Here is a 16024-nt window from a genome sequence, read left to right as displayed (position 1 = left end):
GGAAACTGCAAGTATCCTCTGCAGCTGGGGTGGGCAGGGACAGGAGGTTTGCAGTAGCCAATCTGGGAGTGTTACTCAGTTCTCCTTACTGCTGATTGGCTGCTGTCCTGTAACCCGTCTTGGCAGATGCTCCAGCGTTCTGCATCCTAACTGACTGTGTAGCTCTCTCACGGGTTCTTGATTTGTTCTTCTTAAAGCCTTTAGAGTCCTAAAATGTCACTATAATGCCTGTAACTTCTAAGGCTTAATACAATAGTTTATTAAGTTAAATTATGTGACTGTGGGAGACATAGCATCTTTAGGGTTTAAACTATAAAAAAAGGAATTTATAGGCACATTTTTTACCATAGTTAAGTTCAGTTTTTCACAATTCATAGGTCATCTAGGAAGGTAATCTTGATGGATATTAACCCCCATAACCATCATCTGAGGACTTTTCTTATTCGATTTATGTACAAATTTAGTCATTTGTAATTGTGTTGGTTTAGTTTCAAAGTAAGTAGTAAAGCCAAACATTAGGAATGACTCAATAATCCTAAGTAGCTATATCAGAATAATTGCAGAGAAATATATTTAAACTAGCACAGTGATAATAATAATACTAAAAGGAAAATTTCATGCACTTACAAAAATTCTGAGTCTGAAAAATTAACCTTTATCTTTTTAGCATCAAGGTGTTCCATTAAAAAAAGTAACACAGTTAGAGTCTTCCACATAGAAAAAAAGACGTTACTACTAGTGCATCCTAGAGCTTGTCTTCACCCTTAACTCACCACAGGCCATCACGATAAAGTGGTGAAGGCCTGCTCCACTTCCGTTAACCTCCTTTCCTATGCAGACAAACCTCCTTGCTACGGTTCCTCTGTACCAGCTGCCTCTGAGGAAGGGGTGACAAGGTATGTTGTCTGAGCCAGGTTCCAAGATGATAGACTCATGATTTCATTAAATCACAATCTAATGCAAACTGCTCGAGAGTCCCAGAGCCACTTGATTATTTTATTGTTCAGTTAGATTTAAATGCATGGTTATTTCAGCTAGATTTAGATAAAAGAGTTTTTGGGGGGTTGTGCACGCATCCTGGGATTTTGTAATCGCCAGATCATGCCTGCTTTCCTAGGCAGTCTGCCATGTCCTAGTCTTCAGCCTTGAAAACCGCAACTTCATGTCCGCTATTAAACAACCATTCCATGTCTCACTTTCAATTGTGTTCAGCGAGTTATGTGATTCTGTGATATAATTAACCTTTTATAGTAAAATAGACCTCATGCTACATGATTTAGTCCATAGATCAGTGCAGCTACAAAGCAATGATTGAGTCCAACCATAGATCAAAGCCAGAGCTGAGCACTTTTTTTTTTTTTTCAGTACTGGAGATTGAATCCAGGGCCTTAGTAATGCACTACACTGCTAGTCCTTTTTATTTTTTATTTTGAGACTGGATGTCACTAAGTCACTACCAGTAAATTGCCAGGGTTATGCTGGCACTTGTAATGCTCCTTCCTTAGGCTCCCAGAGTGCTGGGATTATAAATGTGGCTGTGTCTTGAGTATTTTTAAGGTGAGCTATGCTAAACGACCATGTTCAGTGCGTTAGGTGTATTAAGTGAAGTTTCAGCTTGGGGTAAGCTTGTCAGGCTGCACCCTGTTGCAAGTGGAAAAGCGTTAACACTTACCTAACTCCAGCCCCTGAACATGGAATGTTAGACTGAACAAGTCTGTCATCTTTTTGATCCTATTTTGTCTGACTATAGACAGTGTATCCTGAGTGTCTGTAGCCTGAGAAGAAGCTCTTTGGAGCACCTGTGAAGACCTGGATTGGGGCCGGCCCTGTGGGGTGGGGTGGTATATGCATGAGTAACATTTAATTACCGCCAACCATCTATGCTCTCTTTTAATGGCCTCATTTCAAGAAAGTGCTCTCCTCTTTCATAAGCGCACTGCCTCAGGGAGAGGATAATGGCAGCACCATTACCTCCAATAATGTGCCATTAATCTCAGCAGTGCCAAAGAATAGCATCTCTGAAATGCTTGGCTCCCTGAGAAATGTTTCATATCCAACCCAATCGTTGCTTTGTAGCTGTGATGTCAGAGCCTTCCAAAGCTCCCATGGATTGTCAGAATGTGTTCAATTGCTCGTGAGAGATTTAGACCTTAATTAACAAAGAAAGGAAGCAGGAGCAACATCCATGGACTACACTGAGCAGGAAGGAATCTGGGCCCAGTCCCAGCACCCTTTTGAGGGAATCCTTTCCAGGCTGCTGTCCCTGACTGTCCCTTGCACTGCCTTGGGTCTGGACACATAAATGATGGTCACATTCGTCATAGGACTGCTTATGCCTGTGGATAGCATTTCACCATATCCCTAAGTCCAGGGTGTCTCTAGAGGGGGCAGCTAGTTCCATGAATTGACTGTTTCTGCATAGGGAGCAACTCCCACTGCAAGGTAATTACTCCCACTTTGAGGTTGATCTGTTTTTGGGTCATATGGCTTTGGCTCATATAAATATGAGGCAAAGAACCCCCAGGCAAAAGCTACAATTAACAAAGAAGAGTTTGGAGAAGGGGCATCAGCTTGAAGAGAGGAGTTGAAGGGGGCATAGCAGCCAGGTTTAGTGGAGTGACTGGGATGAACTAGGGTTTGTTGATCATCATCTCAGCTCTGGCTTTTCGTGGTAGCTCTAGAAGAGGGCTTATCTCAAGAGGGGGCAGCTAGTTCCATGAATTGATTGTTTCTGCTTAGGGGGCAACTCCCATCGCAAGGTAATTACTCCCACTTTGAGGCTGATCTGTTTTTGGGTGATCAGTCTATGAAACTCCCCTTTACCTTTTCCTGGAGTCCAAGGTGGCTACAGGTTTAGGACAATGACTGGAGCCTACTCTAGAGGTCTGGAACAGGATATTGTGAAAGCTGGCCTTGCAAATCTTGAAAATATCTTACCTTGATGTTTTCAGTCTTGAAGTAGATGAGGTAGCTTCAATTAAAGTACATTAGGTAGTTTAGGTTTAAGTTAGGCTAATGAATCAGGTTTTAGACAGACACTGCTTAACCAATTAACACATACATGTGATGAGCCAAGCAGGGGTCTGGGCCAAGATTTTTCCCAAACAGTAAAGACAGAAAATGAATGCAGAGATGCCAAGCTTTATCCTGCATTTAGTTATCCATTAGGCATCTGTAGGCCCAAAGAAAGAGTAATTTTTAGCAAACACAGCCAGTGAGTCTTTGACTCTTACTGGTACAGGGTTTTGGGTTTTGTTTTGGCTTGGCTTAGTATGGTACCGCTGGTGTAGGGCTCAGCTTGTGCTCCACAGGATTTTTATCATTTCCCCTAAGCTGTTACCTGGTTCCTGCACATCGTATCAGTGCTGACCAATTCTAGCCAAGTCTTGCTGTGGGGCAGGCATAGGGCTAGACGCTGCTAACCTAGCTGTGTCCCACTGGTGCCACCTCCCCATGTTCCAGGCTTCCACAAGATGCTGGTCACACCCAGTCATGGTGTCAGTAGACAGGGTCTGTAGAGGGGATCCTTCAGTTACTTGAGTTGTCAAGGAGGTGCCTAACTCTCATCACAGAAATAGGCTTTTGGAACATGCCAGTGAAAGGCACAGGCAGACTTACTGGCGTTGAGAGTGAAGGACAGTAAGAAAAGACTCCAGCTTAAACAACTGAGGAGGCCACTGTAGTTATGTTATCTGGAAGCCTCTTCTAAAAGTAGCTTGCCACTCAGTGCACTGCAAGGGGCCCAGGAAGAGCCTGCCCAGCGACCCCAGTCAGGGAACCTTGGTACATCGTGAGCGGCCTGAGAAAGGCCTGCCCAGAGACCCCTGCCCAGCCAGGAAGACCTCCTCCTGGACAGGTAGCTGTTGCCAATGCAAGAAGCAACTGGGACTTTGTATATGGCTGCTCCAGAGGAACACAGGAAAATGTCAAAATGAAGGAGCAAAATATAATCTCAAACCTCCAGCCCATCCCAAGCAAGTCCAGGAGACATGGACATAGAAGAAAATGTAAGACAAATACCTGAAATTTCTGAAATGATAGCAACTAAAGTGAAGAAACAATTCCATGAAGCTGTAAAGATCATATCAGAAATAATCTCCCTGTAAAATAAGAAATGATAAACATAACGAAAGAAATTCTGAGTCTATCCAAAAAAGACATAGTTAAATAAACATAGAGGCATGTTGGAGAATGATCAACCATGAATGAACAATATAGGAAGAAATTAGAAAGCATGGGGCCAGGGATTTAGATAAGTGGCTCCAGCACTTGCCTGGTAAGCACAAGGTTGTGAGTTCAATCCCTGATACCCAAAAGAAAAAAAAACTAGAATGCGTGAAACAGATTCAGAGAAATAGCCAGGAAATCAAAAAGCCCATCAAAAGCTGGCAAAACTACTTGAACAAATGTGAAGACAGATTTTCAGACCTTGAAGACAAGATTTCAGATAGCAATCAGGAAAGGAAAAATCTTTTAAAAATACCAAGAAACCAGGAAATAACAATTCAACAGCTACAAGATGATGCAAAGAAAAACAATATAAATTTGAAAGGTGTAATTGAAAAAGGAGTCAACACAAATGATACAAAAAGACAATTTACAGAGGTAATAACAGAAACTTTCCCAAGCATAGGAAATGAAACTGACATATAGATCAGTGAAGCATACAGAAATCCAATTACTCATGACCAAAATAAATCTACACCCAAACAGAAAATGATCAAGATTCCAGAAATTCAGCACAAGAACACAATAATATTAAAAGCCATTAGACAAAAGAAATAGATCACTTGTAAAGGAAAGTCCATCAGAATCACAGCAACTTCTCAACGCACTCCAGTCAAGAAGCATGTGGCGTGAAGGATTCCAAATCCTAAATGAAAACAACTTCCAAGCCATATTGATGTACCTTGCAAAACTGTCTTTAAAAACTGATAAGATATTTCCATGACAAAGAACAATTGAAGCACTTAATGACCACCACATCAACGCTACAAAGAGTTCTGAAGGATATTCTGAATAGACATAGAAATGACTATGATTTCAAGAACAACAGAAAAAAACCACCAAGCAAGGCAAAGAATTAAGCAAAGGTAAAGATAAAGAACCAATAGCAGAAAGATAACATGACAAAAGTAAGCCAATATATATATATATATATATATCAATTATAATCATTAAAGTAAATAGCCTCAATGCACCAATTAAAAGAAACAATTGGCAGAATGGATTAAGAAACAAAATTCAACCACATGCTATATACAAGAAACCCAGCTAACTCAAAAGAAAATTCAGAGACTGAAAGTCAAACAATGGCAAACAATACTTCATGCAACAGGAACCCAGAAAAAACAGGAGTAGCTATTCTATTTGGGGACAATGTGAATTTCAAACTATGAGTGATCAAAAGACACAAAGAAGGTCACTACATACTGGTTAGGGGAAAACTTCAGTAGGAAGAGATAGACAAATATTATGTGAGACACAAGGATATTTGAGAAATCAAATAAGCAACAACACAATTATAACAGGTGACCTTAACACCCCACTGACACAAAAAGACAGATCAACTAGAAAAAAAGCCAGCAAAGAAATAACAGCACTGAATCAAACTTATGAAAAAATGGACTTAGTAAATGTGTACAGAGTATTCCACTAATACTCCATTAATATGAACATTTCTTCTCTGCTGCATATGGGACATTCTCTAAAATAAATTGTATAGTAGGCCATAGAACATGCTTAAGTAAATGCAAAAGAATCAAAATTATCCCATGCACATTATCTGACTATAGTGCCATGAAATTCAAATTTAATGATAAAAGAAACCACAAAAACTCCATAACTAGACAGAAATTGAATAATACCCTCCTGAATAACCAATGGGTCATTAAAGAAGAGGACAGTAAAGAAGAAATTAATACATAAAGCAAACAAAAATGCAAATACAACTTACTGGAACCTGTGGAATAGAATGAAAGAAGTCCTCAGGAAAATTTATTGTGGTGAATTCTGACATCAGGAAAACAGAATGAAAACAAATGAACAACTTGATGCTGTACCTCAAATATCTAGAAAAAGAACAAGTCAAGATCAAAGACGAAAGAAGGGAGAAAATATAAAGATCAGAGCAGAAATTAATGCAGTTGAGACTAAGAAAGCAATACAAAGGTTTAATGAATTAAAGAGTTGGTTCTTTTGAAAGAATAAATAAAATTGATAATGCCCTAGCCAGTCTTATCAAAAAAAGGAAAGAAAAAATCAAATTCATGCAATAAGTAATTAAGATGGTGAAATCACTGCAGATCCTGTGAAAATACAGAAACTCATCAATACCTACTTTGAAAACCTTCACTCTTACAGGATTAATAACACAGAAGAAATGGACAGATTCCTAGAAACACAATGCCAAAGCTGGATCAATTGGCTGAATAAACCAATTTCAGTTAGTGAAATTGAAAAATGTAATTAGAACCTTACCAACAGAAAAGAAGCCCAGGTCCTGATGGATTCACAGCTGAATTTTATAAGAAATTTAGGCAAGACAATGCCAACACTCCTCAAACTCTTCAATGAAATTGAAAAGGAAGCAATTCTCCCTAATTCATTCCTGGAAGCAAGTATTACCCTCATACCAAAACCAGAGAAAGACCCCACCAAAGAAGAGAACTATAGGCCAATCTCTCTAATGAACATAGATGCAAAAATCCTCAATAAAATACTGACAAACAGAATGTAACAAATCATCAAGAATATTATACACCACAACAAGTGGGATTTGTCCGAGGAATACAGGGATGGTTCAACATATGCAAATCAATAAATACAATACACCATATCAATAGAGCCAGAGACAAGAATCATATGATCATCTCAATAGATGCAGAAAAAGCTTTAAAGTCCTACACGCATTCATCACCAAAACCCTACAGAAAATCAGAATAGATTATTTTTTATCACAGTCTGATAAAAGCCATACATGATAAACAAACAGCCAACATCTTACTAAACGGACAAAAACTGAAAGCTTTCAACCTAAAGTCAGGAACAAGACAAGGGTGCCCACTACCACCATTCCTATTCCATAGAGTTCTGGACACCTTAGCCAGAGCAGAGAGAAAAATAAAAGGAATAAAGATAGGAAAGGAAGAAGTCACATTATCATTATTTGTAGGTGACATGATACTCTACATAGAAGACCCCAAAAGCTCCACTGAAAGACTTCTAGACCTAATAACCAAATTCAGTAACGTAGCTGGATTCAGAGTTAGTACTCAAAAATCAATAGCATCCATATACACAAACAATAAACTCATTGAGAGAGAATTAAGTGAAATCATGTTCTTCATAATAGCACCCCTAAAAATGAAATACTTAGGAATCAATATACAAAAGGAAAGATCCGTGCATTGAAAATTACATACTCTGAAAAAAGAAATTGGATAGGATTTTAGGAAATGAAACTGCATCCATTGTTCATGAATAGAAAGAACAAACATTGTGAAAATGGCAATTTCTCCAAATTTGCTTCACATATTTAATACAATTCCAATCAAAATACCATTAGCATACCTCACAGATGTAAAGAAATCACTCCTAAAATTCATCTAGAATTAAAAGACACCTAGAATAGCAAAGGAAATCTTGGGAAACAGGCAAGACAGCCTGCATCACAATCCCTGAGTTGAAATTATACTACAAACTGTACATGATATAATCAGCATGGTACTGACAAAAAAAAAAAAAAAAAAAAAAACAGGATTCTGAAAATGGAGGCGGGCTAGGGGATCGAGCGAAGAGTCTCTCCAGAGAATTCAAACTCGAAGCTAAAAAAAGACAACATGGAGAGGGCCAGACAAATCGATAGCGATTCTTATTAACCAAGACAGTACAGCTGGAGGATTTAAAGTCGTGCTGAGACCTTCAACGCCAATATCGGGAGGCTGCAAATCCCGCGCCCTTAAATCAACAAACAGACTTGTGGACCCAGCACGAAAAGCTGAGTTGCTTTTGGGGACTGCGGGAAATAGAGACCCGGACCGAGACTCCAAGTAGCAGCCAGTTCTGCACCGCTGCACCAGAGCGGATGCACAAAGCTCTGGCATTTCAAATCTAAACGGCACACAGATATCTGACCGGTCAGCGTTGTGCCGGGAGTGCGGGAAAAGTGGACAGCTTGGTGTGTGGCGGTCCCGGAACGAGGACTTGCACCGGACTCTGGTGAGTACAGAGAACCCCGCAGCTGCTGGGTTTGGCCAGAGAACAGCTGGCCTGCCACCACGGGGAAATCAATAACACAGAGTCTGGTGCAGACATATTAGCCTGGCGGCAGAAACCGCAGCTTGGTGACATCACCAGGTCCCCTTGTAGGGAGGGCTGGTGGAAGACATCTTGAGTCCTGGCAGAGCCTGATTACTTGCTAGCTTCAGCTCCACACAGAGAACTTAGTGGGAGCCATCTTAGTTTTGGGCAGATCTGCTTTTGTGGTGCTCCTGTCACAGAGAGGTTTGGAAGAGAACGGCTGGGACTTGGGCAGAATCCTGTGCCATTACTCAGCTGCTTCTGATTCAAAGAGAACTGGCAGGAGCTACTGGGGCTAAACCAAGCCTCTGCTTGGGGCCCAATAAGCGGATACAAAATAGTCACAACTCAGTGACAACCAGAAAGTACAGCCTAATTTATGAACTAACTGACACAGAGGCTAGAGACTAGACTGTACCGCCCCTGCATCCCAGCCTACCCCAGATAACAGCAAATTGGGGAGGACAGCAAAAACTCAAGCCAGCACGCTTCTGAGAGGCCCTAAGCAATTCGGACAGGGCCAGAGAACTCCAGGACAGTCTGAAAGAAACCAGAAACATGACAAGAGATAAAAATTTAAAAAAAATCTCCAGCTGTTCAACAGGAGAAAATAAACCCAAGAGAACTAAACACTGAAGAGAACAAACACAGTAACCATCCTCTACTCGACACAGCATCAGCCGAAATTAAAAAGTACTTACATGATCTCATAGAGGAATTTAAAGATGTACTCCTGATCCAAGTGAGGCAAGATATAAAGAGATTAATTAAAGAAATGACAAGCCCCGCCCAAGAGAACACAGATGGAAGAACTGAGGAATTCAGAAAAGAAAGAGAAGCATCTGAAGAAGAATTTAAGCATAACTTAGAATACATGAAACAGATCCAAAGAGAATATCAGGAAACTAAAAACTCCATTGAATATTGGCAAAATGCCTTGACAGAAACTAAAGACAACCTTCTGAAACTCGAAGAGAGATTTAGGGCTTATGAACGTGAAAGAAAAAGCCTCTTAAAAATAACAAGGAACCAGAAAGAAGCAATTCTAAAACTGGAAGATGATAAAAAGATACATAACCTAAGAATAAAGAATGTGAGTGAGGAAGCAGGAACATCCAAAAATGAAATACAAAAAATATTCACAGATATATTAAAGCAAAATTTCCCACGTATAGCACAAAGAAATGATATCCAGATAAAAGAAGCATACAGAACGCCAGCTACCTACAACCAAAACAGATCTACGCCTAGGCATATAATAATCAAGATCCCAGAAATCCACCAAAAAAACAGAATATTAAAAGCAGCCAGAGAAAAGATGCAGGTTACCTATAACAGGAAATCTATCAAAATAACAGCAGACTTATCAACACAAACTCTTAAGTCAAGAAGGGAGTGGGGAGAAATATTCCAAGTCCTGAAGGAAAAAAATATGCAACCGAAGTTCATATATCCGTCAAAACTCTCTCTAAAAATTAATGAAGAAATAAGATACTTTCAAGACAAGGAGGAACTGTGGGAGTTCGTGGCCACCAATCCAACCCTACAGAGAGCACTGAAGGACATTACAGAGAAAGAGAGGAAGAGATATCAGGATTACAGCTACAGTGGCAGAGAGGCCTCAGTGAATGGGGCAGACAATGGAATCAGGGAATAAGGTGGACAAATTATAGCAGAAAAGTGGAGTAGCAGACATGAGGCAGAGACGGTAAGCTAGTCTTTAGTAGAGACAGCTCTGAAACTATATTAAAAAAAAAGCAGAGGTCATTGCTAATGGTGTATAATGATTTAAAAGACACAGTAGTCCTAGTGCCATATTTAGATTGAATTAAATTTGTTCTGGTCTGTCCACTCATGTCAGATTTGAGGACACAGACCTCTAGAACCAAAAATAGCAGGTTATACCATGGTAACTATCCTTACTTTCCTATTGACTTAGGCTGAAATCCTGTATTACTTACATTGTCTTACTATGACTGATCTTAATTGTATCTGAATCATAAGACTATTGGTTGGCCTTGACTGATCCTATTTGAAATCGGTATGCGTGTTAGAATCAACCCTAAAAGTAGAGGAAACTACTCTGAGCATGACAAGATGTAAAGGATATCCATACTGGTATGAATCAGTAACAGCTCTCAAATACTACAATGCAGTCAAAGATAAGTTTTTATAAAAATAGGTGATAGTATGTTTAACTATAATAAGCCAGTGTTGTGGACAAATCTATTGAAAATAACAAGAGAAAACATAGTAGCTACGGAAGATCATTTATATTATAGTTTTATATGTCTTATCCATTGCATGTTTTTCTAGGAAATTGTTTCGCTATCTTGTTATGACTTGGTTTTCCCTATAATACAGAGAGGATAGGAACAAATACTCTGAGGAAGAGACCTGAAAAACCCGAGGCTTATTTTGTAGCATTATAATATAAATTCTAGCAATCTATTGTTTGCTGATTAGAATGACATTGGACTGGTTTCTTCAGCTCAACCTCAGCATATGCAGAGATGGGGATGGCTATCACAGAGAGAATGAGAGATGCGATGGTAGTTGCTATTGTCTTCCCTAATTTGGAACTTGAGGACCTAAAAAGACTTCATCATCCTGTAATGATTTGATTAGTTCTATAATATGCAATAAGTATATAAAGTGGGTGAAGTTAGGGACAACTATTTGTAAGAAGCTAGAGACAGTTAGATAAGGAAGATCTCCAGTGGTCTTGCTTTGAAATCTGTATTTCTTTAAATTGTTTTTTATTTTTTTTAAATGTCCTGTTCTGATTTGATATGGTTAACCTTACCCTCTTTGAGATGTAAAACAAATAGGTGGGACTGATAATCATATTACAGAGCTTTTGTTCGATCATAGAGCAGAATGGTTTGTAGGGTCACTTTTTTGAATGTCATTCTAAATACTTTAATTCTATAACCTGAACAGCCATTTCGAAGATGACAATTTGTAACTTATCAACCGGCAATTTCTTACCTTTTGTTTGTCTGTAATTTAGTATTATTTCTACCCTTTTTTTTTATCTCCATGTATTTTTTTTTCGTTTCCTTTTCTTTAAATAAAAAAAAAAACAGGCTTGAAGATCAGTGGAATTATAGAAAATACAGCCACAATTACAAACACACTCAGCCACCTTATCTTTGACAAAGGGGCCAAACATGTTCACTGTAAGAAAAACAGCCTTTTTAATAAGTGGTGCTGGAAAAACTGTCTTTCCATATGCCAAAAACTAAAACTAGACCCATATCTATCACCATGTACTAAATAAAGTCAGAATGAATCAAAAAATCTAAATATTAAAACAGAAACACTAAATCTGCTAGAAGACAAAGTAGTAGAAATCTTGAAGACATAGTAGTAAGAAGAGAGTTCATGAACAAAAACCAAACTGCATGGGAAATACTTCCCAGAATAAACCACTGGGATCTCATCTGATTAAAAAGTTTTTGCATGTCAAAAGAAATATCCAACAGAATGAAAAGAAAACCCACCGATTGGGAAAAAATCTTAGCCAACTGTCCCTCTGACAAAGGACTCCTATCTAGACCATACAAAGAATTTTAAAAGATCAGCCCCTTAAATTCAAAGAGCCAATCCAAAAATGGACATCTGAGATGAATACACACTTCTCAGTTGAAGAAATAAAAATATCAAATAAATATATGAAAAATGTTCAGTGTCATTGGCCAATTCAAGAAATGCCAATTAAAACAACACTGAGATACATCTGACCCCCAAAACAATGGCTGTCATCATGAAATCAACCAATAACTAATGTTGGAGGGGCTGTGGCAAAAAGGAACCCTTCTCCATTGATGAAGGGAGTGTAGACTGGTACAACTACTGTGAAATCAGCGTGGAGTTGTCTCAAAAAACTAGGACTACAGGTCTCATTTGACACAGCTAGCTATTCCCACTCTGGGTATTTTCCCAGAAAAATTAAAAACATGGTACGACAGCAATATACGTGCACCTATGTTTATTGCAGCACAGTTTGTAATTGCTAAATCTTGGAAACAAATGCCCATCAACTGAGGAACGGATTAAAAAGATGTGGTACTTTTAAACAATGGAATACTACTCAGCTACAAAGAAGGATAAACGCAAGGCTTTTGTAGGTAAATGGATGCAACTAGAGACCACACTCATAAGTGGAGTAAATCAGACTCACATGCATAAACAACATGTTGTCTCCCTCTGTTAAGAAACTGAAAGATAAAATAAAATCCAAAAGGTACCCTAGATATTGTGAAAGGGATTGGAACTGCTCAAAATGAAAGAAAAATTAGGATGAAGAAAAAGAGGAAGGGAAAGGGAGGGAATATATATATGTATTATATATATGTATGTATATATACACACACACACACACCACAAGATAGCTGAGATAATTGTACTATTGATCCTATTAGTTCCAGGAAAGAAACTGTGATTGCTTATATTGTTTGATCTGGTTTGCATGCCAATATCTTGTATTCTGAGCAAATATTTTGAAGATAAAAATATGCAATATAGTGACTATTGTTAACTTTCTATCAGTTGGCTTTGAAATCTTGTATCTCTTCTACTGTTTTATTTTGTTTTTATTGTTTTGTTTTCTTTTAATCTCTTTAAAATTAAAAAATAAAAATAGCTTGCCAAATAGACGTTCCTGGGTTCTGGGCTATTTGCCATTCCTCTGGAGTTGGATTCCAGGTTCTCCTGTCTTGAACAGTGAACTGAACAAAAGGAGTGAAGAGCAGTGATAACGTTGATTTTTAAAAGTAGAAGTGAGGAGTGCAGGAGACACTGGCTCTGCAGAGCGAGCTGGCCAAGTAGAGGAGAGAGACAGGGAGAGCAGACAGCGGGCATCACGGGGAAAGCCATGAGGGCAACCTCCCCTGGCACGTGTCCTTCTGTGCTGAACTCCGAGGGAGGCCTGCCAGAACCTCTCGTTGCAGGCCTGAGAGGCAGGCGCTGCTGGCTCCGCAGAGCCCAGGTGCTGTCGGACTGAAAACCGCCTGCAGAGGCTTGAGCTGGGCTCTGTGCAGGTGACCTGGGATCCGGTCATCAGCAGGCCACCCTGCTTCCCCAGCGGCCTGCCCCACCCAGCCCTCTGCCCCAGTTACACTGCCCGAGTGCCATTCCAGGCTCACAACAGGGTGGCAAATCCCAACAGGCAGCACCAAGTCTACTGGGAGGCTGCACCAACTGTGCGCCTTGGTTCTCTCCTCCCTTCCCTCTTCTTTTCTGCTCTGGCTGTTCCCTCCCTCAGCCAAGTCACACTCCAGGGGAGAAGGTCTCGCTGCGGACCACTGGCTGAGCATCCTCCCTGGATGCGGGTGCCTTGTGGTGGAGGAGTCGCCCTGGTGATGAGTTTACACCTTGCTTGGCGGTGGTTGGAGTATCAAGTTGGTAACAGCAACAGAGATAGTCCAAGGCAATGGCTGTCAGACTTCAGCGTGTTAGGTGAAAATCCTTAGATGATTCCTGGCTCTGTCTACTTCTTAGAATGTTTAAACAATTTTTAATTGATATTGTAAGACCAGTGTCACAAAGGAGACTCCAAGGGCTCCGCTCTCATGTAAGAACAAAGGGGTCTTTATTATTCCGTGCGCACGGGATCCTCCGAACAAGCGGGAACAGAGGGCCCCGAATGTAGGTGAGGCAGGTGCTTTTAAGGGAAAAAATCGCAAAGCAAGCATTTTTTTGTTTTTGTTTTTGTTTTTGTTTTTTTTACAGAAGCCAATCACAGCAGTTAGGGTGGGATAGTCGGCAGTTTACCTATTTGTGGTTGGTCAGCTTATAAGGGATGACCAGCGGGTCAGAGTTAATTAACTGTCTTGTTCTGCACAACTTATCTTTAGGACACCTGGTTTCTGTATGGCTCGAGTTTGACATGTTTTCCAACCCTGATTAGCGTAATTGGCAGGCTCTATCTCTGAGTTCCCTGGCACAGCAAAGCCCGAGCATATCACAACTGCAGATGTTTTCTTTTTGATCCTCCCTCGGAGCTGAGTTTGGACTAAGTCATGAGGCCCAGTGCTGTTTCTAGCTGAGAAACAGCATCTTGTTTTTAACCTTTAAATTTCTGGTCCTTCATTCCCCCCTTTTGTTGTACGATACCTCTAATCCTAGAGGTTAGTCATAGCTAGGGGAGTATATTGTTGTCTAAGGACCATTATTTTCACCTGAGAGTCCTGGGAGCTAATAAACTGGGTTATGCAATTTATAAGACAGGGGGCTATAGCCATGATTATAAGGAGGGCAGATAGGAGTCCCAGAAGCGGGATGATATATGGGAAAAGGGATTCCCAGAGGGAGGATGTTTTGGTTTCCCCTTGGGAAGGCTCTTGGGACTTAATTCTTTCTCTTAGTTTTTCCATAGCATCTCTGACAATGCCAGTATGGTTGGTATAGAAGCAGCATTGTTCTTTAAGCGCAGCGCAAAGACCTCCTTCCTTTAAGAACAGCAGGTCCAAGCCCCTTCAGTTTTGCAGCACCACCTCTGACAAGGATGTTAAGGATTGTTCTAACGCCATTATAGAGGTCTCTAGGGCTCATAGGTATTGATTAACAGCTGCAAGAAGCTGCTGACGGGAGTGGTACCTGGTAACAAGGGCTGCAGTACCTGTTCCTACCCCTCCTGCCACTCCGAGTCCCAGCAACACTGCTAGAGTTATGGTAGCCGGTTCTTGTTTGCTTTGAGTTAGGTGTTTCATGAGGGGGACCATGTCTGGCGGGAGGTAGGTGATGCGAGGCATGAGATCTACAATGATACAAGAATCATTAGTTGTGAGGAGAACATTAGTGGACACACAAGGAGTGAGGCCAGAGGTACATAACCAAAAAGTCCCTTGGGGAGGGATGAGGTACTGATTATTGGGGAGATGACCACTGCGGGTGAGGCAGAGGTGATGTAGGCTCGGCGGCCAGCCGTTGGAGTGCCCCACGCAGGTCCCCCGGCCGGTGAGTTCAGGGAGGGAGAACGCGTGGAACACTTGATCCCAATTGCATTGGTTGGAGTTAGTCGTGAGTGTATAGGAGGCGTTTAGGGCGGCCCCTTTGTAACAGGGAGGATTAGCACTTAGACATAGCCAGCAGGATTGGGCAAGGTCTGGATGGGTATAGTTGAGAGCTTTATGGGCTCCTAGTACTAGTTCAAGAAGAGGATTGGGAGTGGCATAGATGGTGGGGGCAAGTGTGGGCTCCAGACTGGAAGAGTTAGTTAAATACCCGGTGGGGGTAAGATGAGGAGCTGTGACAACTACTGGATTTAGGGTAGTCGTTGTAGGCTCAGGGGGAGAAGTCCTCCTAGTAGTTTTTGGGGTTGGCTGTGGTCCAGGTGGTCTTTCTTTTTTAATAAAAAAGAGTCCCCCTATGTTGTCTCCACTTCTATAATACCTAAATCCCCAAGTTTTTCCTGTTTCCCAAGAAGATTCTTGGGGGGTGAGGACTGTGAGTCGTAGGTCAGACAAGGTCCTGGCTTGTTGTTTCCATCCCAGCATTCTGGGGGTTCAGACGAGCCCCCAGCCGTGAAAGGCTAATATGTTGGTCTTTTACTGGGGGGTTCCATGCTGTGGCCACGGTCTCACATCCCCAATAAGCACAATAATAGTGACGGGAATTACAATAAGTTCTCCCTTCCATGGAAGCTGGGCATAGGTAAAAATCAGGAGTTGGGTCTGAACAGGGAGCAAGGGGAATGATGTCACAAGAATAGAAGTCA

The 16024-nt window shown here is 40.8% G+C and overlaps 1 protein-coding gene across 2 annotated transcripts in view; it reads left to right on the top strand.

The window, feature by feature from the left end:
* Window positions 1–16024, top strand: part of Kcng2 (potassium voltage-gated channel modifier subfamily G member 2) — an 87251-nt gene that overhangs the window by 28934 nt on the left and 42293 nt on the right. The gene's annotated exons all lie outside the window — the stretch shown is intronic.

This window comes from Cavia porcellus, unplaced genomic scaffold, assembly GCF_034190915.1.
Source record: "Cavia porcellus strain 051 isolate PalLab524CR breed Dunkin Hartley unplaced genomic scaffold, mCavPor4.1 scaffold_20, whole genome shotgun sequence".
Classification (NCBI taxonomy): Eukaryota; Metazoa; Chordata; class Mammalia; order Rodentia; family Caviidae; genus Cavia; species Cavia porcellus.
Note: the sequence above shows the minus strand (reverse complement) of the source record. Positions and strands in the feature narration are given on the sequence as shown.